Genomic DNA, 25,505 nt, shown 5'->3' with positions numbered 1-25,505 from the left:
AAGTGCTTTATCTCCTTTAGATTGGAATGCGTGACTACTTCGGGGCAGAAATATGCAGAAAACGGATACTTGCCCGTATGGACTAACAACCACTTTACACAATTGAGATTATTCAAATATTTTAATTTTGCTGTTTTCATATTTATTACACGGTGTTTATCCTTTATTGGGGAAGTTTTTCTTGAGGCTGTGCTAACTATGCATTTCCCTGAGGAATTTACTTGGATTTGAACGCAGACATAGTCGCGTCATTTGACCCGAGTACATCAGGTGTCTTATCTTATAAGCCACGACGGCTTCATGGACTGCAGTTGTAGCCATTTTGTGGTAGAAGATCTACGTTAGTCTAAATAATAATTGGGCAGCATACAACAAATCCACTTTAATGTTTAAATATCTAGGAAAAAGTAATATTTCCCAGTTTTGAATCTTTGACATAGCGAACGAGTTTATCACGACATGGCTCTCTCATGTACATCGCTTGATAGATTTAGGTCAGCTATTCATTTCCGTGCACTAAATGCGCTAACACGCCTATCTAGTTTCGTCAAACACTTCACGACCAATGTAGATATAGACTGCCGAACTAATTTGGGGCTATTTAATTGATTTTCGACTAAACAGTCTCTATATTGCTTATGCTCTTAGTTTATGTGGAAACCCATATTAGGCACTGTCAAGGCCTAAATAAAAAACCATTTTATTTATCTTTTTATTTTGAATTCCCTAAGTTTTGAAACATACTTATGATCCTTGGCCGCATTAGCGCTAGGCTGCATTACGCACACCCACACGTACCTACACAACACAAACAACTTGATTGCTTCTATAGCTGGTAGTCTAAAAATAATTATAAATATTATTTATAATTTGTTTGTATAATTTGTTATTGTTTTGATAAATTCTTTCTATATACTATTTACTACTACTACTTTCTAAATACTTTACTCTGTGCTTATTCTCACCTCATGCTCATTTAGCTGTTAACACTTATTACCGGAGCCCATAGACTTCAACAACGTTAATCTTTGCTGGTAGTGGGGCGTCTTATGAGCCCGGTAGATGATACCACCACTCTGCCTATTTCAGACGTGAAATAGTAATGCATGTCGGTTTGAATTGTGAGTTTGCCGCTGTATGGTAAAACTGAGACTTAAAATGAACTTTAAGAACACCCTTCAAACCGATGGATGGATGGATGGATGCATACTGCTAGCTGCAAAAACAGGCAGGTTGGGCATAAGCTGCCCATGCTGGCTCTTAAGACGACATACCATTAGTAAAATATGTGTAAACAAACAAATTTTAGTCTACATTTAAAGCATCACTCAGATTCAAAAGCATTCATTAGCTAAGTAGAGGCATTTTATCATTAAATCTTGCTAATGTACCAATTTCAATTAGCTTATCTGTTTTATCCAAATAAGAACTGACAGAATATTTACTGGTGGTAGGACCTCTTGTGAGTCCGCACGGGTAGGTACCACCACTCCGCCTGTTTCTGCCGTGAAGCAGTAATGCGTTTCGGTTTGAAGGGTGGAGCAGCCGTTGTAACTATACTGAGACCTTAGAACGTATATCTCAAGGTGTGTGGCGCATTTACGTTGTAGATGTCTATGGGTTCCAGTAACCGCTTAACACCAGGTGGGCTGTGAGCTCGTTCACACATATAGGCAATAAATAAAAAAGAAGGTAAAATTTCTCTTATCACTTCAACATATTTTACAATCCCTTCAACAAGTCTTACCTTATAACGCCATTTAGCAATATTAATTACATAACTTTCAATATCTCAATCAATAAACTAAGTCGTTAAAAATTAAACTTAATTAGTTTGCTTGGCAGAAAAGTTAACCAGATCTGAAGTGTAGTTTTTTAGAAATAGCTTGAATTTGAAGGGAAAATTGATTAACAATTGGGAACTGATTACCTAGATAAAGTAGGGTGTTATTTGGCAAATTAAGTACAATGATCCTAAGCTACAATAAATTCGTGTCAGCTTTTAAGTTCATCTGCTTATTAAAACATCTCAGAAATTGGAGTATTTAACTTCACATGGACCTTTTCGGGGGCTTACATAAATATTGTGAGTTTCAAAACAAAGAATGCCCTCATGAATTGAATGATAAATAAAACAGACGAAATATTCAACATTTTCCTGTTGTCAAAAACAGATGCTGTTGACCCAAATCATGGAAAATGTGCACCTGGGTACTTAGATATAAATCCTTTCTTTTACTCTCATGTTACAAGTATACATGGTATTTATTAAATACAATAACCAATAAGTTTGGCCTTTAAAATACTGAGCGTCTGTCAGTAGATTCTGTCAAACTATATGCCGGTTTGCTTGAGTCAAGTAGTTCGGTAGAAATAGGAAGGATAGGTACCTACAATACCTACAAATGGTAATAAAAAATAAAAATAAAAAATTTACAGAAACTCTACCTGATAATATATAGATGTTGTGGATAGCTATGCATTTAGGCCCAGCTAAGAGTTTCGGAATGATACGCATACCCACTGAGTTTCTCGCCGCATCTTCTCGGCGGGTCACGATTCCGACCCCCTGGTAGATTTTGCGGAGCACTGCTCTTGCTAAGTCTAGTGTTATTAAATTCATTCAATTTGAGCTCATGAGCTCACCTCGCCCCGGGTAAGGGCCTACCCATCAATAGCTCCTTAGGTTACGAGCAAATAGATAGAGGAAAAAAAATACGCATACGAAAAAAGAATAAATACAATGAGACCTAGAATATATTTCTTTACTAGATTTATTGATTTTGACAGAGAATCGAATTCGTAAAGTGAAAATGATGAAAATTATATTATAATTATGTTAATCAACAATATTTTTCTTAACAATCTTTAAGAAAAATGAAACAGATAATTTAATACAAATATTGTCGTTTAATAATTAATATACAGAAGTAAGATACCGCTGTCTCGGAGGTATTGAAAAAGATTTTGCTCTGCGTGTGCCACCGAGGTCTGGTTCCAAGTAATAAAACAAGACGAAACAACCTAAAAAAAGTTATTAAATCTTAATCGCGGTAGCTCATCTAAGCAAAAAATCGATTGGCAAACAATCGAAACCGTGAAACAATATATTCTATTTCGGATTTAACTGAAGGGGCTTCGAATTATATTTGGAATGACCACTGACGTATTTGGGTCAGCTTCCAGCGCAGAGTGTGCGTGACGTAAGCACCACGTCACTTTTCTCTTTGTGTTTTATATTTTATTCTGTAAAGACTAATGTAACTAAATGTATGAAAACATTTAAATATAATTAATGGTGTATGGTTTGAATTAAACCGAATGGCCAATGCATTATTATATTATATTGAAAGGCTTAACACCTACATTTTAAATTTAATATGATTGTTTGATTCAGTGTACATCTTCATGATAAGTTATTGTGGTTTCGCTGACGATATAACAGCTACATTAGTTGTCTCTACTGACAAGATAGAAACGCGTTAGATAAAGTTTTTATTTTTATTTTTAAATACCTTTACTCAAAAGTTCTTTTTTTGGTGCAATTATCATGTTTGAAGCTCCAAAAAAATTGTGGTATACGCCTTTCATGTGATTGGATATTTTGTTAGCGGTAGTAGGCAGATCAAAATCAAATTAAAGTGTACACGAAAACTGGTCAAGTGTGAACATTCGCGATTTTATGTACTTTACGATACATTGAACGTATATTTTTTTATTTATTGCTTAGATGGTTGGACGAGCTCACAGCCCACCTGGTGTTAAATGGTTACTGGAGCCCATAGACATCTACAACGTAAATGCGCCCCCAACCTTGAAATATAAGTTCTAAGGTCTCAAGTATAGTTACAACGGCTGCCCCACCCTTCAAATCGAAACGCATTACTGTTTCACGGCAGAAGTAGGCAGGGTGGTGGTACCTACCTGTGCGGACTCACAAGAGGTCCTACCACTAGTAAAAATTACTACAAATAACTAAAAACTAATAACTAAAATAAGAAACTAATAACTAAAACTACTAAAAAAATACTACAAAAAATGACGATATTCAAATTTCGAAAATGGCTGGATCACAAATTCGAACACCGGTGCATCGCTTCAACACGAATGCACCGGACGTCTTATCCTTTAGGCCACGACGACCTAAATGTATGGTATTAAAATTGCCGCAATGGCTCAAAAATTCTAACGACCTAATTGTTCTACTTGGTTCTATGTATTATTTTGTAAGTACTATAGTTAATGTACAGGATGAAGGATTTTAGAGATGTGTCAGGTTAGTCTGAATAGGCACAAACAAGGTAATAATGTCGAGCTCTGTTGTCGCAGGTTAGCATTTACTTCGGGTCCCTTAGTCAGCATAGTTTGTTAGTTCTATAGAGAGCAAACTGTCTACAGGACAAGCTGATACTACCATACTCTTCCAATAGATACTACTCGTGTGAGAACTGACACTTTTTTGTATTTGTCTGTAATATTAGGTTCGACATTTCCGTTTAGAATACAGAAAGTTAAAATCATTTTTTTTATATTTGAAGTCGGTTTTTTGTTAAAGCATGCCTATTTACATTTTTTTTATGTTTGTGACCTCATAACTTTTGACTGGGTGAATCGATCTTGACGATTCTTTTTTTATTAGAAAGCTGACGCTTTCCGCGTGGTCCCATTTCAATTTAGTCCAGTTCTGATAATGGTATCCATGAGAAAACCATATAAGTATTAAATTTGCATTAAGTACGTGCGCGATAAATAGATGAATAACTAAATAACTCAATATCACGCCAACCGATTTCGATGATTATTGTTTTTAGTGTATATTAATTTGTTTTGAAATATGTTTTTTAAATATGTAGTATTCTATTTCTATCAATCAAAATATTCACCATGGTATTGACGTGGTTAAAAACTATTTTATAGTATAATATCGCGTTTCTTTTATTTTCTATTTCTCTATGAAATCCGATGGTAGTAAGCAAAATATTCAAATGTTTAAAATTAGCTATCTTTGTCATCGGTGATCACGACAAAATATAAAGTATTCGAAACGTCAGATATAATAAAGAGTAAATAATAAACTCCAGATAAAACAGTTATATAGCGGCTTTAATTACGTCTACGGCTCGCGTAAAACGTAGAAAATACAACTGATACTAAGGTACTGTTACCTGTATATTGCTGTAAACTTGCGCACGGGTCGAATCGAAATACCGAAGTAATCTGTATCTGTAGAAATACTCGAGGAAGACAATTTCAACTTCCTTTCTCGATCTGCTTTTATCTCTATATATATAAATGAATTGCTGTTCGTTAGTCTCGCTAAAACTCGAGAACGGCTGGACCGATTTGGCTAATTTTGGTCTTCAATTATTTGTGGAAGTCCAGAGAAGGTTTAAAAGGTAGATAAATATGAAAATGCTCGGAATTAAATAAAAATAACAATTTTGTTTTCTCTTTGATGTGTCCCCCGTAGGACGGATTCCTTTTGTTTGTTTTAAGTTTATTTTATACAAAAGTTTAGGTCTTTTATTTACCGATTGAGGCACTACGAATTATGCCAGGTCAGCTAGTACCTAATAAAAAGAAGCTGAGCATATTTCTCCAATAAAAACCTGTCAACGTAACATGAAATATCTGTAGCACAGCGCAAGCTTTTTTGAGCTTCAGAAAAAGGCAAAATGCGTTAAAGCCAAACGCACTTTATCCTGTAAAGTGGACCGTGAACAAAACAGAGTGCTCCGATTCAAAACCTTTATCTATCGGAACATTCCTCCCTATTGCGAGCGTAATAAGAGCCAAAGTTCTATAGCATTGTAGTTATTCAACTGTAAAATATGCCTTTGCCCAGTTTATCCATGTCGCATGATCTTTCCCTCATCACAAATGTAGCCAGCAGTAGTTTAACATTATTTCGATAATTTTATGAACAAAATGTTATTGATTTTTTTTATTACCCTTGTAGGCAGACGAGCATACGGCCCACCTGATGGTGAGTGGTTACCGTCGCCCATGGACTTCAGCAATGCCAGGGGCAGAGCCAAGCCGCTGCCTACCGAAAATTGCTTTTTAGACTCTGAAAAAGTAAATGTAATTGGCAATCACATTTAAATGTGAAGAGAACCAATAAAAATCATCTACTTAGAATTATCTAAAGGTTTAGCTAAAAGACAAACTTTAAAAGTTACTCTAATCCGATAAAGCAAATTCTTAGTTAGTTTAAGTTTTCCTATATCTCAGTTTATCATCGAAATCTCTCCAGTTGACATACTGTTCTCGCAATATACTGGTACCAAAGTATTGATTTTAATTCTGCCCCTCTTCGAACTAAGCTCTGGTTGCGATCTCTCTTACCCATCACGAGAACGTATGAACGCGCAATTTGATCTCGGGATACGTGATAACGTTATGGGATAGATGCAATCGAGGATAATTTTTAAATCAAGCGACATATCTGTAGGGATATTTTAAAAGTGGGTCAAGCAAAAATAGTTTGATAGACGCTACCGTCTACTATACTCTGTATTCATTTTATGTTCATTGGGGTCATAGCTAAACACATAAACTGACAGATACAGCTAGTTTAAAGGTGATTAAAATGTGATAATTGGATTTGGATAATTTGTTTCTCTGAAATAGAAATATTTCTGGTTGCGAGATGCAAATGTTTTCTGCTAAGATATCATTAATTGGTCACATTATCTTGATGAAAAGCTTTTCTTAGTTTTATGATTGTTATTTTTATGATTACTTATGAGGTAGGACCTCTTGTGAGTCCGCACGGGTAGGTACCACCGCCCTGCCTATTTCTACCGTGAAGCAGTAATGCGTTTCGATTTGAAAGGTGGGGCAGCCGTTGTAACCATACTGAGACCTTAGAACTTATATCTCAAGGTAGGTGGTGCATTTACGTTGTAGATGTCTACGGGCTCCAGTAACCACCTAGCACCAGGTGGGCTGTGAGCTCGTCCAACTATCTAAGTAATAAATTAATAAAAATAGGTAATTCCTAACATAGGTTATTCCCAACGTGCAACATTTAATGATTTGTAATTAAATGATAAGAAGAATAAACATCCTACTACAGGACAAATACAAAAACATAACAGAATATTTACTGAGCACACTCTATGTACATAATCAATTTAATTTATACGTTCATCGTTCGCGTTCATTTCTGTTCAGTATTCGTTTGATTGAATCGCCTACTGATTTATTTAGCGTCGTTTTATTGGAATACGTTCGTCGGAACGACTGGGATAAGCTGTCTCGTCATCGAGATATTTTATTGGTTTTCGTGACAGCCGATTAGTAGCTACCTTGGTCCGGTGATTAAAACAAATAACAGTCAGATATATTTAATCACAGCTAAATGAAGCTATGAATTATTACATGACGAATAACTATTTTTATTTCCTACCTATGCTGATAGCCTTGAGAGGCTATTTCAGCTTCGCCCTAACATGTAGGCGAGCTCACGGGGCTCAAACCGGAGTGTTGCTAACACTGGCCCTAGTAAGAGCAGTTGCTTTGCAGAATCTACCACCGGATCGGAAACGCGACCCACTGAGAAAATCCGGCAAGAAACTCAGTGGGCTGTATCTGTGGGTTGATTCGCTCGTCGAGCCCTTCGTCGCAAGCGACGAGTTCGACGTGGACGGTGACTGGTGTTTGTGATACTTAAAAGCACCGTTGATGGATAGGGAGGATCCGTAATGACGTGTTTCGGGCGACGTCGACTATTGACCATTTGGTCTACAGGATCGGGTATATAATTTCCAGCGGCCACGACAAGAAGGTTTTCATGTCGTGCCACCTTCTCAAAGTGGCGCAATGATGCCGACTGTAGATACTTACTGACTGAATAACTATTGTTTGTTCCATCCGTTTATGTATGTTAGTATCGTTTTATCAGAAACGTATTGGTACAATCATAGCTTAAAAAACAAGAGGCAAGTGGTCGGTGTTTAAGCTCTGCAGATGAGTACCAATAACAAATAATTACAAATGACTTTCGCATTTTAGGAGTCTGTATAACAAACATAAAAATAAAAAAGTAAGTGGTAAGGCGTCTTGTGAGCTTACAAAGCCATGTATCACCATCCTATCGTCATGATGATGGGTAGTAACAACCCTTACACTATACAATCACTGGTGGTAGGACGTCTTGTGAGTCCACACGGATAGGTACCACCACCCCGCTTATTTCTGGCGTGAAGCAGTAATGCGTTTCGGTTTGAAGAGTGGAGCAGCCGTTGTACTATACTGAGACCTTAGAACTCACATCTCCAGGTAGATGGCGGTATTTACGTTGTAGATGTCTATGGGTTCCAGTAATCACTTAACATCTGGTGGGCCTTGAGCTCGTCCACCCAACTATACAATAAAAAAAGAATGAAAAACCAATTTGGATTTAGGCTTTATGTTTCAAGGACAATGGCGACATTGATGTTACGATTTCTATGGGCTCGAAGCACGCTTGCAATACGCCCTACCTTATTATTCCTCGTTTTTCGTATCTGTTATTAACCTAAATTATACTGCACTGATATGAATTACGGTCTGTGGAAATCGCTGAGTCACGTTGGATGCAGATGGCAATAGTCCGGCCGCACTCGATATCAATCGGAGAGGTCTATGTTCCGCAGTGGACGGTGGACAGGCTGAGATGATGATGATAAGAAATTCCAATAAAAAATTTATCCGGATTAACAATACGTCGATCCGATGAAGAAGTCGAGTAAATTTGTTGCATGTGACACGTATGTGGTGCTTGCATTCGATACGTCACGCCTGCCATTGTCGCCTACGAAGGACAAAAAAGGAAGAAATCCCTTTTTTATGAAGTACCCGATATAAAATATACTAAAACAAATGTCATATTGAAAAAATCTAAAACAAGAATTTGCTGGGATACACATAAAATGTATTATGCAAGGTATCCATATGATACAAGAATTTTTTTAGTATTGCGTAAAGAACATATTGCAAATCTTTAAAGTAAGAACAATAAGCCTCGTCAATAGCTACGGAATAAATAAAATCGAAATATTTTTTACGGACAAAACAGAAAAACATATTTAACCTGATTTTCAATTTAAAAAAAAAACAATTTCCATTTTTTTTGTTAATGCTAAAGTTCGACAGCTTTTGTTAAATAAATAAAAGGTATGAATAAAATCGGTTGAAAAAGAAAAATACATTTATCTGTTATGTATTTGCGTATTTTAACATACATAAAAACCGTCCGCATGAAATTCATATTCTATGAGACATTTTTCGCACAATAATAACACTCGGATTCTTTAATCTAACATGAATACTTTTCTGGTCATAACATGAATAATGAATATATCCATATTTTCACGGGAAAAACTTCGCCATTTCCCTCGAAGGTCCTGCTGGATCAATATTTAATATCTGCCGGCCTTAGGACTGATTCATCAGGCTGAATATTCTTTGGAAAAGCTTAGTATAAGAGAGTGGAATGTGATTATTACAGTACCTTTATTCATTTGACAATGCTCTGTTACAAAAAGAAGTGCTACCTCTGAATACTTTCTTCAATTAATGTTAATTAAAAATGTATTGCATTATTCTAGGAAAGAACCAGGATTTTGGTTATCCTCCGAGACCTTCAGCGCTTCAAGAAGGAGAAGCATCGCTTTCTGAATATCGTGCGCGAGACAAAAAAAGAATCAGCATTTATTAAGACTCCGTAATTTCATATAAACAATTCACAGCTCCTATACTAGCCGTCCCTTCCACGAATATTTCATGACTCGACCCCAAAAGGGACAGATTAATTCAAGAGAAGACTCTCCGAAAGGGCACCGCCTCCTTTGATTAGTAAAACGTCTTAAGGTAAAATTGGTTTTGTGATCATTTTTGGGCTCCGACACCTGGGCTGGTAAGTGATCAACGTCCAATCTAACCATTTGGAACGGATACGTCTGGTCAAACATTTAAGGGTTATTTGTGGACGGCTAATGGTTGAAATACACAGAGAGAGGCAATTCACAATGCTCTAAATTATATAATATGTATTCTATCGCAATCTATTGTTTTGCATTGCTTGACAACCCAAAAACTATCCCAATATGGGATATAGATTTTTAAGTTATTCTCTTAATTTTATAGAAATATTGGTATTTTTTAGTTTGACTAAACAAAGTTTATAATACTTATGTAGGATTGGTAAGAACGGAAGGTATGAAAAGAGTGTGGATCGGAGCGTTAAAACGTGAGTGAGAGAAAACGGAATGAAAGGGAGAAAAGAATGACAGACAGAATGAGAGAGAATTGGAAGATGGCGAAGACGGTTAAAAAATGAGAAAGGCGTAATAAAAGTGTTAATTATTTTTTTAATTATTATTATAAAAGAAGATTTTGGAACAGTGGAAGTTCTATTTTAAGTGCTGCGATCCCTATTCTATACTTATTATTACATTTTTATGCCTATTTCTGCCGTGAAGCAGTTATGCGTTTCGGTTTGAAAGGTGGGGCAGCCGTTGTAACAAATATACTTGAGACCTTAGAACTTATATCTGAAGGTGGGTGGCGCATTTACATTATATATGTCTATAGGCTTCAGTAACCACTTAACACCAGGTGGGCTGTGAGCTCGTCCACCCATCTAAGCAATAAAAAAAAACATTTTTATGTACACTTTGAGACGTGAGTACTAAGCCTCAGTTTTTTACTTTATAACGACTGCTCTACGCATTACAGCTTCACAGAAGAAATAGGCAGGGTGATGGTATCAACCCGTAGGGGCTCACAAGGTGCACTACCGCTCATAATCAGACAAATTATAAATTATGCCAGTTTTGATTTATATTACATGATGTTATGCCTTCATCGTGAAAGACGCTCGATTTTGTTAAGTACGTATTTCATCCGAAAATTTAGAGCCTGCCTGTGGGAGTTTAAACCTTTAATGGTTAGATGGGTGGACGAGCTTACAGCCTACATAGTGTTAAGTGGTTACTGGAGCCCATAGACATCCACAACGTAAATGCGCCACTCACCTTGAGATATAAGTTCCAAGGTCTCAAGTATAGTTACAACGACTGCCCCACCCTTCAAACCGAAACGCATTACTGCTTCACGGCAGAAATAGGCAGGGTGGTGGTACCTAACTGTGTGGACTCACAAGACGTCCTACCACCAGTGATTGTATAGTGTAAGGGTTGTCATTTCCCTTCGCATCAGAGTTCATGACGATAGGATGGTAATAGTATATATAAAAAAATATTTACAATTGTCCAAAATAGTTACCAATGCCAAATAGCATAGATGTTAAGTGCTTGCTTTTATGTGTCTTCAACAAAAAAAAAGTAATTAACACATCAGTGCGATTTCCAGAATTATTCCCTGAACTAAATCATTCGCTTTCAGGGGAAAACCAAATAAAAGGCAATCCATTGACTCCAAAGAGTCGATTTTCTACAAAAGACATCTTTGATAAAAAAACATTAGATTTTCCTTTTATTTTGTATTTCTTGTTTGAAAGTTGTTGTTGGCTTACAAATATAGATTTCGTATTTACCAGTCGTTACTAGATCTAAAAGTATTGATGGTTATCACAAGTACATTGGGATTGCTGCTTACTTCTACCAATAGGAATACTTAAAGAGGAAGCTGAGCACACATAAGTGAAATTTTGTTCTTGTAAGCATTTGAAATGTAAGCATTTGAATTCCACTAATATCAATAATGGTAAGGACGTATTTATTGAAGAACTTACATGTGTTGTGGAGCTGGAACGTTTGCATACATTTGCCGCTGTTCAAACTGCATACACATTTAAGTTAACTTTTACGATATCGAGAACGTTAAAAAACTCACACTAAGTACACTGACCTAATTAGCAACTCGGGATAGAGCAATAAATTCTTGAATTCGGTGAATCATGTGCAAATAGTAGCAGCTAATTTAATTATTTTTCACGAACATTCACAAATTGGTCTAAAATCTGTAGACCGTAGCGTTTTTAAGGGACCTTTTCATTCCTCGATGTTTTATCAGAAGTTAACAAAATATGTTTCAAAAGATTCTAATTTATTTCCACGAGATCATTAAATAAACATATTATCTCGAACAAATTAATGTATCTGAAGTTATGTATCCTTAATTAAGCTAACACGTACTTAACCCTATAATGCGTCGAGACGTTAATCAATTTCAACGCGCGAACGGCCCTCGAGACCGATACAGCTAACGGCGCAGAAGATACAGGACTATGTGAATAATTCTGTTTCCCAGGGATAATGGTGATCATATTAAAAAAATAGGTACAGCCCTATACGAGTATTATGTTGAAGACCATGGCGGGAGATTTCGGACTGATCTTATTATGTATTTGAATAATCAAAAGACTTGTGAAGAAGATATGAGAGACGGTTGAAAATAGGATTTTTTTATTGCTTAAATGGGTGGACGAGCCCAAAGCCCACCTGGTGTTGAGTGGTTACTGGAGCCCATAGACATCTACAACGTAAATGCGCCTTGAGATATAAGTTCTAAGATCTCAGTATAGCTATAACGGCTGCCCTACCCTTCAGACCGAAACGTATTACTGCTTCACGGCAGAAGTTGTGGTACCTACCCGTGCGGACACACAGGACGTCCTACCACCAGTAAATAATCTACCACTTACCACCACCAATAAATTTCCATGTTTTGGATGTCAAAAATACAATTATTTGCACATATCTATCTGGTAGTGCTGATAACCCAATTACAATTGGATATAGGCAAGTCAAGCTAATCTAATAAATAATAAAATATTATAGCAATTTCATCAACTCTACCAACCCGAAAATAATACAAGAATATTATCTAAAAGGCAGTCGTTATTATGTATCAGCATTAGTCGAGCCTACATTTCTATTATGTCCGGATAATCCATGCGCCTGTAATTGTTGAAACGGCCACATATTCAGCCCATAATAGCTCCACCAATTACCAGATTATCCGTCTATTATGGACCAGGCCCCTTGATAAGCAGAAACAATGAACCGACTTGCAATTTTTTTGTGCAGTTAGCTGTAATTTCTTTGGTCGGTTTTTATTATTATTTTGATTCCTTAATTTGAATGCATTTAAGAGATGTATTTAGGAGTATTTGAGAAGAAATCGATAAAAACGGTTTGGTAATTTGAATGTAAAAAAATATTTTCTAATCAGGCTTAAAATTTGTCCAAAAAAAATTGAATCCAAAAAATCAAATAATAGGAGTTGAACATTCTACGCCGCAGTTTAATATAATGTCTACAAGTCTAGTATAGTATAAAATATCTATATATTAATACGTGAAGTAAAAACTTTGTACCACTTTTTACGAAAATTGCGCGGACGGAGGAGTGTGAAATTTCTCACACTTATAGCGAATACAGAGAAGGAGTGCACAATGCTAATTTTTTTTTAAATTATGCATAAAACTTACATTAAATCAATAAAAAAAAACATGACACACACGCATACATATAATTATACTCTTTGCTTATTTGTCAATTGTCAAGCTTTTGTTAATGTTTAAAGTCTGTGGCCAAATTCCGAATAGATTAATATTGTTTAATATTAATGTCATGTAATCTATAGTGTAAGTTTTGGCGAAATCTGTGATTATATTAGAAATATAAATAGTATTTGACAATAGAACCATAATAATGTTTAAGCATACAATTTCAATTAACATTATAGTCGAATTTCAACTACTGCGTTTTTTTTTTTTTTTTTTTCCCCTACCTATGCTGATAGCCTTGAGAGGCTATTTCAGCTTCGCCCTAACGTTTGTAGGTGAGCTCGCGGAGCTCAACCGGAGAGTTGCTAACACTGACCCTAGCAAGAGCAGTGCTTCGCAGAATCTACCACCGGATCGGAAACGCGACCCACTGAGAAGATCCGGCGAGAAACTCAGTGGGCTAACGACTACTGCGGGACCACTAGTTATTATTTAAGCTTTCAGAATTAATAATAATAATATTTGTAAAAGAAACCAGTATTGTTTTCCTACTACACATTCTCTAATAACAAAAACCTTCCTAAAGAAGAAGCATTTTCTAGAGAATATCCATCTAAACGAGAAAGTCTATAGAATCAAAATAAACAAGCCAAACTCAATTTTTCGTTTATCTTGTTTACTGAAATCTTACTTTTTGACAACCAGTCTTAGACCGACGCCTGATATCGTTTGCGAAGAGGGTATCCGTTTTACAAAATTTAATATCTTGCGTCTTGTTTACACGTATACAATCAACATTTTTGCTATTTAAGACTCTTATTATATTTTATCTCTCAGATTACTATTGACAGTCTATTAATGGTGAACTTTTATTGCTGAATTGCTTTGGTGGAATTATTTTAAAAGTGATTTTAAATGAGGTATGAAACGATTCACGTTTGGAGTCTAAAAAAATTGGTTCGGCCTCAAAAATTATGTCAGTAAATATTAATTATATTTTTTTATATTATATTTTGTAAATATGTATAAATTAGGAACAGCACGACATTTAAAAAAAACAAGCTATGGCTAATACTTGTCGGTCTTTTTTAGGATTGAAGGATTACCGGTGGCCCGGAGGCCTTTCCAGTTTCACCAGGACGAGTTTCTTCTCGCTCTGAGATCTAATCGTAGAATATAGAGAAATAATATTTAGTATTTTCATAAACTACACACATTTTAATTTATTTCGCATTTAATTTAGTATTTTGTAGAGTTAATTTAACTTTACCTAAAGCTAAAAATTAGCTAAATTGAACTTCTACTCGAAATCGATTATAGATGCTTATAAAATAATAATAACGCTATTGCAAAATGAATACTATTTAATGAGGGCAAGGTGGTAGAATCATGCTGTTTATTTATTAAAACTAGTGGTCCCGCAGTAGTCGAAATTCGACTATAATTAATTGAAATTGTAAGTTTGTACACTACTATGATTTTATTTTCAAAGACTATTATACTTCTTTAATCACAAATTTCGCCAAGACTACACTATAGAAAAATATTAATAAAGACAAACAATATTTAATCTATTCTCAATTTGACCACAGACGTCAAGAACAAAAGTTTGACAATAAATAAATAGTGTGCATGCGTGTGTGCGTCAAATACATGGTAGTGTGCTTAATATTGTTTTTTATTGATTTCATGTATTTTTTAGGCATAATTTAAAAAAATATTAACATTTGGCACTCCTTCTCTATATTTTCTATAAGTGTGGGAAATTTCATACTCCTCCGTCCGCGCAATTTTCGTAAAAAGGGATACAAAGTTTTTCCTTCACGTATTAATTTTATTAATATATAGATTCTGAAATTTGCGAAAGATATTGTAATCACAAACGTTACAAGTGAACCCGGAATCGAATTGTTAACTCCATTATTGAATATTTAAATCTGGAGCACAAAAGTCAGTTCTCCGACTTTTTATCCCCGAAATGAATTATACTGGATCGAGACGATCATTAATTCTGGGTCATTGTGTGAGCCTCCACCGTGGGGGGCTTTGACACTGAGGAGTCTTAAGTCACTGATGAATCAATTACAGATAGAGTGTGGTTGAAGCTGCTTGACAGTAAAGTAATGGGGTTCAGAAATTTTATTGCTCTCGGTAGTATAATACCAAGGCGTGGAGAAGTCCTTCTTCAAACGAGGCTTGTGGGGAGTACTTAACGGTAAACAGCGGCTTGGCTCTGCCCCTGGCATTGCTGTAGTCCATGGGCGACTGTAACCACTCAGCATCAGGTGGGCCGTATGCTCATCTGCCAATAAAGGTAAAAAATATAATAAGTCGAGAGTGTGTGTCGTGGCTGAATCAATTGTGGTATCTAGCTTGGGTAGCTTTCGTGGGTTATTCGTGGGTTTATGTTTGAAGCTTAGTAATTAATATTGGACGATAATGAGCCGTGTTATCTTGCTATTCCTAATAGTGGGTTATTGTTGATCAATTTTCTCATTTAGTGATTCATCCATCAGCGTTGTGGTTAGAAGAACAGGAAAAACGCTTTGCAATACGATTTTGATTCCAACCACATGTCTAAGGTGGATGGATGGTGACATTCATGTTGTGAATTCTGTGGGCTCTCGTTACTATTTAAAGCCAAAGTAGCCGTGAGCTCCTTCGTATAATAAATAATAAGACACTAGGAAAATACTTTCTAATACATAAAAGGTGACTATAGCGTATTTGTAAGAAACATTGAATCTAAAGCCAAAGTATATCTTAGTTTGATGTCGCCAATGAATATGGAATTAATGGATTACTTTCAAGGGTCAAGGTCTCTGGTGACTGAAATTTGTCAACGTAAAGAGATGTTCACGATTTTTTGTTGTGGAACTAACCTTAGTGGAACGGACGTTAGGGAGTTAGAGAAATTTTAATGTAACTATGGTGATCAATACTTAAATGCGTAAAACTTTTATCAGAAGAGCATTAAATTAAGAAAAACGGATTTAGTTTGAGCTGAAGCTTTTGGTCAATATACATTTATATTTTGGAACTAGCTGACCCGGCAGACTTCGTAGTGCCTCAATCGATAAATAAAACACCTAAACTTTTTATAAAATAAACTTAAAACAAACAAAAGGAATCCGTCCGACGTGGGACACATCAAAGGAAAAACATTTTTTTTAAGCCTTCTCTGGACTTCCACAAATAATTTAAGACCAAAAATCAGTCCAGCCGTTCTCGAGTCTTAGCGAGATTAACGAACAGCAATTCATTTATATATATAATAATATAGAATGATATAATTGACTTTTATAAAAAACTAAGTATTTGCCAAAAATAAAGAGATATTCATAAAATAAAGCATAACTACTAAATAATAAATAACTGAATAAACTATACGAAAGAAAACTAATTCGGTTGACAGGAGAAAGTTGTTGTTTCCTCTATGTAAATATAATTGATATTATATAGATGGAAAAATATGTATAGTGCAATAGCACTATTTTTTAAGGAACCTCGCAACAAATATTTATCTTGTTTCCTTGCTGGTAACTGATTGGCTATTGTATGGTGACTATAGAATAACTATTGGGAAAACAAATCTTGTTCGAGTTAGCAAAGTATCATTTATATTACTGATTACAAATGAAACTCTTGATAATTATTATACTCGTAATTAGATTCTGCGTCAAATCATATTCTACAGTAAAATTTTGACATAATTATAATTTACATTAATATAGCTAGTACATGAGCGCTTAGTGTGCAAAAGACTTTGATTCGACTTTAATATTCATAATGATGAACGATCTTTCAAGTTACGTCAATTAGCCTCTCTATGATCTAAGAGTGGATTATTTGGAATTTAAAGTAAACGCAGGTGAAAGACTGTTAGTAAAAAACTGATTAATTCTTTTACATGCTATTTATACTATATAGCTATATTTTACAGAAAAAAAAGATGTGTGGTGTCGTGGGACACCGGATAGGAACGAAGTTCCTTATTAAAAAAATATTAATTTTAAGTTCTATTCGAGGTATATAGAAAATAAAACTGGAGGTTTCGCAACAACCCACTGTCATTCGGTAACGTGCGAACTTATTGTGGTACACTTCATTCACGGTTGTTTGCATAAGAGTTAGTGTATTGCGCAAACGAACACATTTGTTGTACATTACTACAAAGTTAAGTCGTACACTGTGAGCATTATTAATAAAAATCTTAAGTTACGGACATTTTTTCCCGGTTAGGGTACCCCTCCGCATCCCATAAGGAACTTCGTTCCAAAAATTAGGCGAGTGACAAACAATATTTTCTTGCATATGTACCTTTATGATTCTTTGAAAAAAATGTGTGTGTGTGCAAGTCACACACGGTAGAAGTGAAACTTGTAAAATATAAAAATAATAATCGCAAGGGTCAACCACTCCGCAGTGCAATGGAGCAGCCGCACCCCGGGGGAACCGCCTGCATGATCACGGTATCCCGACGCTAGGTAGGTATGATTTAGCAAGAGAAATACGAGAATGTCTATCAACTGTGTAACATATCGTCACTGCGATTCACGAATTGTTGAATTTACGTGCAGCGATATCTGTTGATTAACAAACTAAATAGAAATAAAATAAACATGGCGCGTAACGGAAGAAATTAAGATGGCGCGTAACCGAAAAACGTTACATACGTTTTTTCCTCCCTACGTCGATAAAGAAGTTTCACTTCAATAATCGCTTTAGATATAAGACCTATAATTTTGTTTCAAAATGTTTATTTATATAAATATCACAATATCCAGACGTCGGCAAATACCACCCCAGTTATTTGTGGCGAACACGTAAATTGTTAAGTATTCGAAAGTCGATAATAATATAATGACATTAAATAATGCAAGACTAAATAAAATAATGCTTAAATTATAATAATATTTATATGTATTAAAAAACAAAATCTTTCTATCTCAATCGACATGCGAATGTTTTGTTGTTATGGGTCAACGTGAGAATTACATAGTTGTCACTACACGTAAACAATACAAAGTAAACATATGTAATGCATCTTGGGACATGAGTTCAGAATATCAGAAATTTTATTACAATAAATTGTGCTCTACATTCAAATTCGTTTGCATGAATTTTCATCAGAGCTACGAAAGATATTAGGATAACTTGTTTTGAATCATTGGATACCCAACTAAATAACATAGTCGTAAATTAGAATATAACATAGAATAGACATAGAATATACATTAAAATAGACATAGATATCACTTGGGAAATTGCCTACGGATTAATATTTAGAAATCTGCAGTCTGGAATCAGATATACCTAGTTAAGATTAGTTTAAGCAGTAAATTTAGAATCGACTATGAATATTTTAACTTGCCACCAAAATGAGGTTAATATCTCAATTTTATTGCATAATGGTTATCTTACCATTCAAAACGGAACGTTTGAGTGCTTTACGGTATAAATAGAATAGTGGTACTTATTAGTACGGAATACGGATATATAGTGCGACCTAATGATTGATATTGATTGTTTCACCTGATATTAAGTGGTTACCAGACTGATTATATAGACATCTACAACGTTAATGCCACCACATACCTTAAGATATGAGTTCTAAGGTCTCCGTTTTTACAGTACAACGGCTGCCCCACCCTTCGAACCGAAACAGATTACTGCTTCACGGCGGAAAGAAGCAAGGCTGTGGTACCTACGCGTGCGGACTTACAACACGTCCTACCCACCAGTAATTACGCAAATTATAATGTTACGGGTTTGATTTTTGTTACAGTGTTTCCTTAACCGTGTAAGTCAATCGTGAACATTCGTGAAGTACGTATTTCATTAGAAAAATTGGTACCCGCCTGCGGGATTCGAACACCGGTGCATCGCTAGATACGAATGCACCGGATGTCTTATCTTTTAGGCTACGATGACTTCAACAATGATTATGTTAAGAATGCAAAACAGAACCTCACAATTTAATTTGACGCGCTTTGTCCTCACTCAATTTATCTTTCAACAGTCCGTTCATCCAACAGTAAAACGTAACTCAGAGCTGTCATTTGAAACAATTACCAAAGCGACAATTACAGGAATATGTCCCGTCGGTAACGCGACCACGTTTTACGAGCGGTTTTACATGGCGCTATATAAACGTAACTTATACAAATTATTGGAAAATTAACGGTTTAATGTGTGCGTCGAGTGAGGAAATTGATTTCAAAATTGTATTGCGTTTTCAAACAAGGTGTCATCTTCCTAAGGTCTACAGTGAAGTAATAGTTTCATCATCGCCATCGCTTAAGATAGCATTTACGCATATACTATGATCTAAGCTGTTTCTTTTTTGTGTCGAAAAGAAAAAAAAGGGTGCGTGTACTTATGTACGCACGTAAGAAGTTATACTTTATTTTTATTATTTTATTTTATTTTAAATATTTAATAATAAATATTTAACGTTAATAATTTAAAAAATGAATGCTAATAACACTTTTTTTACGAGTGTACATGCGCGAAAGTTCACCTGCGGCTATATTCAGACTCGCCAAGATACGTCGGTCGTATTGCAATGAGCGATTTAGTGGGCAACTTCATTTTTGTTAATTTTGTGTCACGGTGCGCGCGCATCGTAAAATTTCACTCTCATCAATTTTTCATAACGCGCCTAAAGAAGTATAACTTCAATAAATAAACCATAATATAAATAAGCAAATACTGACTAAAACCATAAATATAAATAAATAATATAAATAAAATAAATACAGGGTAGATTTGACTTGCAATATATAACCTATTTATTTGCCGCTCGAAGTAAGGTTTTAAAAACTTCGCAGAGGAACTTTTTGAAGTAAATAACATGAAGCGTAGTCAGTAGTCTGGTCAGAAGTGTACGCGTTTGGTATACTGCCAATTTGTTGATTAAATTTTATCTATATCAAATGTGTGAATAAATGTTTTTGATGTCTCATTTAAAAAAATATATAATTTGACGACCTCATCTTTGATGAATGAACTGTGTGCATTAAATTTATGATTTTTAATTAATTTTTTTAAATCAACTTAAACCTATCCTTCAATAAATAAAAAATATATTTCAAAATATGTACGTACCATACTTTTTAATTAAAAACAAATTTTATTTAGTCTACAAATCATTTTTTGAATTGCTTGTACAACTTTCGCGTAAATCAAATGCTTAATGAAAACGAACGATGGAGCTTTTGTATTAAATCAAAGCTTAATCTAATTTAAGTGCTAGATTCAAGAGGAAATCGATGGTAGTGCTTTACTATCTTAGCTTTATACTTTTAGATTCTACGTGCAGATCTGCGGAATACGATTTTCTGGTGCATTGATGTGTTACCAAACATAGATTCCAGCGTGGGTAGAAAAATGACTGATTAGTTATAAGCTCATGTCTCAATGTGGGCGGTAGCATTCAAGCTATAAGCATGGCCTTTGATATTAATTAACCTTGACATGAGATAACACAAAGTCGAAACGTAATTTTTTTTTATTGCTTATATGTGTGGACGATTTCATAGCCCACTCGATATTAAGTGGTCACTGGAGCCTATAGACATCTACAACGTAAATGCGCCACCCACCTTGAGATATAAGTTCTAATATCTCAGTGTAGTTACAACGACTGCCTCACCCTTCAGACCGAAACGCATTACTGCCTCACGGCAGAAATAGGCGGGGTGGTGGTACCTACCCGTGCGGACTCACAAGAGGTCTTACCACCAGTAGCCTGATCATGATAATGATGATGCAACAATTATATTTTACGTCTAAACTTGTTTTATCTTTGTCTTGTTCTTTTAAGATTACTGTGAAAATCACAGAGCGGATGCCACCACGTTTCTTCTGACGAAATATTGAAACCTCAATTTACTCTTACAATACAGCAGTATTAGGTTCTATTAATTCTACTGATATAACCTGATCTGATATATTGATATAATCTCTCTGATGTGATACATTATGTCTGATATAATGATATAATCTCTCTATTAGTATTGTTTTACTTAGCTCCCTAATTTATATTTTCGTGAGTTCGTATCGTGAACTTTAGTGAGGCAATCTGTACATAATATGGGTATCGGCTGCCTATTTCTGATGCGGAGAAGCCAATTGCTCGTTCCAGTATGAAGGGAATCGGTGTACTTGTTGTCGATGCGAATTTAAGTTTAAGCTTTGAACTTTTGTGCCTGACTAGCTAAGCAGCGGCGATCGTGCTCTCTGAACTAGATGCATCGTAATCATTTATTCACGACAATAAAAACGTCGTCTTGTATTCTAGTTCTTATGAATTAATCATAATATGGAGGAGGGCGGGATTAATTTTATTCAACTTTACAGCTCTTGAACTATTCGAGTGGAGTAAGCTTAATTGAAGTTCAATTAAAAACACCGAATCGTTGATACTGATAACAAATAAAACGAACCTTTAATTACAAAGATATATATATATTTTTTTATAACAACTAAGAGGCAAACGAGCAAGGCGGGTCACCTGATGGTAAGTGATTCACCGCCGCCCACGGTCACCAGCGTTTACGCCAGTGCGTTGCCTACCCTTCAGATAAGAATATGCTCTTTTCTTGAATAACCCAATGTCGCAGTTGTTGGGGAAGACCGCTGATGGCAACGAATTCCAGAGATTTACTGTGCGTGGCAGTCGCGTATTAAGCGACATGTCGCGTATTAAGCGAAATGTCGCTTAAACCAAATAGCTTTTCACCCTTGGATATATTTAAATTGATGATAATATTATTAGCTTTATAAAAATTTACGTTCTAATTATTTCCTAGTGATCCCCTGGTGGTTGAAAGTCGACTATAATTAATTGAACATTAATGTGGTTCTATTGTCAAAGACTATATTTTATTATACTAATATAATCACAGATTTCGCCAAGGCTATACATACGGCTACACTATAGAGATAATAATTAAAGATTAACCAATACCAATCTATTCTCAATTTGACCACAGACTTTAAACAATAAACAAAGTTTGACAATAAACAAAAGAGAATATACCTATATATGCGCGTGTGTGTCAAATACATGATAGTGTGTGTAATGTGTTTTTTTAGTGATACAATGTATTTTTACGCCTATTTTTTAAAAAAAAATCCACCCTCACTCCTTCCACCACCTTGGTGGTAGGACCTCTTGGGAGTTGGTGGTAGGACCTCTTGGGAGCTGGTCGTAGGACCTCTTGGGAGTTCTGGTGGTAGGACCTCTTGGGAGTCCGCACGGGTAGGTACCACCACCCCGCCTATTTCCACCGTGAAGCAGTAATGCGTTTCGGTTCGAAGGGTGGGGTAGCCGTTGTAACTATACTGAGACCTTAGAACTTATATCTCGAGGTGGGTGGCGCATTTACGTTGTAGATGTCTAGGGGCTCCAGTAACCACTTAATATCAGGTGGGCTGTGAGCTCGTTCATCCATCTAAGCAATAAAAAATAAAAAAAACTTTATATTCTCTATAAGTGTGGGGAATTTCATACTCCTCGGTCCGCGAAATTTTCATTAAAGGGGGTACAAAGTTTTTGCTTCGCGTATCAATATATAGATGTTTAAGCATCAACACTAATTGCTTATATTTTCTTTTGAAATAATATATTAAATTTTGTAATATGTGAGTGAAATAAATAAATAAATGAACAATATATTTTCAGTTATTTTTGTTCTATATTTTTATTGCCGGTAATGTGATTCAAATTGTAAGCCTCTAAATGTTTAATTTATCAAGCGGTATTCAGTTGTCGTGGGAATAGATTATCATAAACGGGAATGAGAGAGAACACGAATAAATTTCACGTATCGGACTTTTTTTTATTGCCCTTGCAGGCAGACGAGCATACGGCTCACCTGATGGTGAGTGGTTACCGTCGCCCATGGACTTCAGCAATGCCAGGGGCAGAGCCAAGTCGCTGCCTACCGCTAAAAATAAGCTAAAAATAAATAATACTTGAATTAAGAAGCGTGAATCATTAAATTATAATGTCGGAACTAATTCTTTTCTATTTTCTTCTACATCTACACGAGCGTGCAATCCACATTCCCACATCCAAACACTATTTAACGTTTTAAATACCAAGATTGGGAGGAATCGGAAGCCTTTCCATCCAACACAAATTTTCAATGGTTTTTTAGGGTAATACCAATAAAATTGGGATTAAAATGGTTCCGGAGGCTCAAAATTTTTAAACGATGCGTTATTATACAGTTCATTACAAAATATACACAAAAACTGAAATAAACTTGCTTGACCCGATTCACCTTGGCTTTGGGGTGAATCGGGTTACGTATGCGTATAAAAGAGTTTTTACGATAGGGCTGGCACTATTTAGTTGTTAAGTAGGTACCTAACTTTAGGTAATTAGCTTTTTAATATATTTAATGAGTTACAAAACTTTGATGACTAAATTAAACTATTTAATATTCTTAAACAATAAATAAAAGTAATTTTCAGTTCAACAAAGCTAAATCTAACAACTCAACAAAAGTTTTGTGACATCCCAGATTTGTCCCGATTCTAACACTAGTCTCTATTCCCCCAATTTACTGCAATGATGTTTAATTGCAAAATGTTTAAGCAATGTACAATTTTTAATCAGATCCATTATAATCTGGTGATTAATTAATACTGGGTGCATGGTGACCTTAAAACCTATTAATGCAATCAAAAAGAAATGTCGATCGCCCTGACGCATGAGAAGGAAATCCAAATGTAGGATTATTACTTTATTGAGATTCTCTATCAATCCGCCGGAATGCTTCATCCTAGACATTCAGAATGGCGACAACTAAGCTCGTCAGTTCAATCTTACTACGACCTCGTTCAGCCCATAGTGTTGCTCATACCCATGAGCAATGATAGGTATCTTAACATGTACTTATTGTAAAATTGTAATAAAGTAGCAGCAGCCTTATCTGCGGCTGTAGGGTTGGACCAAACATATCCCCATATAATATAGTACCAAAATCCAAATTTTTTTGGGCTGAAGAAGCGATCTCTTAATATATGTTTTCTGAAATGATACTCTATTTCGGATTTATGAGTTTGTCATTAATTAGTTTTATGAAATTATATTCCTTGCTGATCCCTCGTGACCTTGAAACTCAATTAAAACATAAACAAAATACAACTTACCATCAGAAAAAATATCCTTGGACAATCAACAACAAAACCACAAAAACACTAACCGATCCATTGCACACACACACGCACATAAAAATCACAAGTTTTACATTCGCATACACAACGAACAGTCACGTGGAAAATCCTTAATAAATCTAATGCGTTCGAAAGATTAAATTTGATTTATTATTTAGATGCAGTTACGCGGGTCGAGGCTATAACGCGATACGGCAAGGCGCGCCGCTTCACTGACGGCGTTTGACTGGGAAAACCTTTTTGCGCATGTCTGTCCGCGCATCAAACGAAAGGGATGAGTGGCGCGTGACGATTGTACGCGACTGTACCCGAACTTAGTAACGCGAACGTTTCCTACCTAGTTAACGCTTTCATCGCGATGTCCTTCTAAAAATTTTGATATTTCTTTGATAGGCTCTGACAGAATAGTGTGTTAATGGAATGATCAGAGATTGTCGTAGCATTATTATGTTATGTGGGCTGCGTTTTTATTTTCAAATAATAAAAAATAAGAACTGCGCCATTAAAGGAACCAATTTTGGCTAAGATTCTCTCGATCCTCAACGAATTAGTAGAACTGATAGCGTTTACTCGTATTTGCCTATTCAGTTCCTAGATTCAGGAACAAATTAATAAATTACTGTTTAAGCTCAATTTCTATTGCCTCTCTTCTTCTATATCGTTCTCTCTATCTCACTGCTGAGGATCGCGACCACATGTGACGTTCTTCCACTGTGTTCGATCATGGGTGGCATGGACCGCATGGTACAGACTACCACCATTCTATTGCACACAATTTCTATTGCACATAGGTAATAATAATATAATTATATTATTATTTTTTAGATATGCTATGAATATAAACGTTTTT

The 25,505-nt window shown here is 35.5% G+C and overlaps 1 protein-coding gene across 1 annotated transcript in view; it reads right to left on the bottom strand.

Moving 5' to 3' along the window:
- Positions 1 to 24,754, bottom strand: part of LOC101739442 (neuroligin-4, X-linked) — a 128,491-nt gene extending 103,737 nt beyond the window's left edge. The window contains exon 1 of the mRNA XM_021346840.3: positions 24,632 to 24,754. The gene's annotated coding sequence lies outside the window, so the exon portion shown is untranslated. The remainder of the gene's footprint in view (positions 1 to 24,631) is intronic.
- Positions 24,755 to 25,505: the final 751 nt, after the last annotated feature.

This window comes from Bombyx mori, chromosome 15 (genome assembly GCF_030269925.1).
Source record: "Bombyx mori chromosome 15, ASM3026992v2".
NCBI classification, from domain to species: domain Eukaryota; kingdom Metazoa; phylum Arthropoda; class Insecta; order Lepidoptera; family Bombycidae; genus Bombyx; species Bombyx mori.
This window is presented reverse-complemented; position numbering and strand designations above follow the sequence as displayed.